The sequence below is a fragment of the Monopterus albus genome, unplaced genomic scaffold, assembly GCF_001952655.1.
Source record: "Monopterus albus unplaced genomic scaffold, M_albus_1.0 scaffold74.1, whole genome shotgun sequence".
Taxonomy (NCBI): Eukaryota; Metazoa; Chordata; class Actinopteri; order Synbranchiformes; family Synbranchidae; genus Monopterus; species Monopterus albus.
In genome coordinates this window covers 1548918-1550548 of record NW_018127954.1, presented here as the reverse complement: position 1 = coordinate 1550548, position 1631 = coordinate 1548918, and positions in this window count along the sequence as shown.

Here is a 1631-nt window from a genome sequence, read left to right as displayed (position 1 = left end):
AAATTATAGACCGGTTTCTCTGTTGTCACAATTTTCAAAAATCCTGGAAAAACTCTTTAATAACAGATTAGATACATTTATTGATAAACATAAAATCCTCTCTGATTGTTAGTATGGTTTTAGGTCGAACCGGTCGACATCTTTGGTCATTACCGACCTGATGGAGGACATTACAAGTGCTATGGATGAGAAGAAATACACGATAGGAATATTTATTGACCTGAAAAAGGCATTTGACACAATCAATCATGAATTATTAATGGTCAATGTCAAATATGATCTTTGTATTTTATATTCTATAAAACTTGCCATTGAAGTGAATATGGAAGTACATCTCTGGCAAAACTTGTTTTGTGAGCCTTTAAAAGTTTTAGCGCTGGTAAACTTTCACACAAATCCCAGTGTAAACGTCTGAGAGCGAAGACAGAAGTGAGTGCAGGCATGGCCAGGGCTATACTTTCAAAACTAATCCTGTGCTTACAAATATGTGCCTGTGTATGCTCAAATGCTGAGTTGCAAACTGAGTAGTGGTCACAATGTGGTTTGTACACCTTCAAACTTCCATAAGTGAACACTATAACATGCATGCAGCACCAGAAAGGTTTCATATTACAGTGGTGCATGTTCCTCATGAACACAAACCCAGTCCAATTTTCCCTGAGTGCTTTACCAGCTCTCAGGCAAAACAGCCATACATAAAAATGAAGAATTATCCTTTTAGGGTATCCCAGTGTGAGCAGAGGTGTTTGAATTTAAAATGACAAGGATGCCTCTGAGAACATGCAGTTATCTGTAATGTATCAAATTATTTTGATGTTGTGGTCAAAGCAAAATGGTTCTATTAGTATATACTTGAAAAGGGTGAAAGTGCCTGTCAAGTCATTATAGCTCAAGCCAGTCTAAGTTGCTGTGATGAGAAATAACAGATATTATGACTGATACTCCTTGACCTTTTCCAGATGGAAGGCTAGAGAACAGTATCTATTTAGCTCCTCCATGAACTCCAGGGACTGTGATCAATAGAGCACAATCTGACTTCATTTCAGTCGCAGTCATTTTTCTTGCCAGTTGGGACAAATGCAGACACTATAGTAAAAGACCCCGTATTTTGCTCTATACACTGCCTTAGAGACTTAACATCAACCATTACTTCATAAGTTAAACTGAGCTAAGTTTTGCTAAAGACTACAGGTGCTTTATAATTAGAACTGTTACTCAGCCTGACTGGTCAAAAGGCAAGTACAGTGTTTAGGTGAGGGTTACAGTTGCACTGTTATCACCAGTATTAGTGCACAATCATTTACCTTGAGTGCATGGAACGGCCACTCGATCTACTCTGCAGCAGCTCCCGAAGAAACTTAAGGGACTTTACTAATCAAACACTAGAGTCCTAGTTCTCCTCTCTGCTCCCTTCTTCAGTCATATGGGATATAAAGGGATATAAACAGATGTACAGTAGTCATGCTGTAGAAAAATATGGGATCAGAGGAATGGTTCTGAAATGGATTAGAAGTTATTTGACACAGAGGCGTCAATTTGTGAAGTTGGGTGAATACCAATCGAGTGAGCTGGATATTGTATGTGGAGTGCCTCAGGGTTCTGTTTTGGGACCTAAATTATTTATATTATAC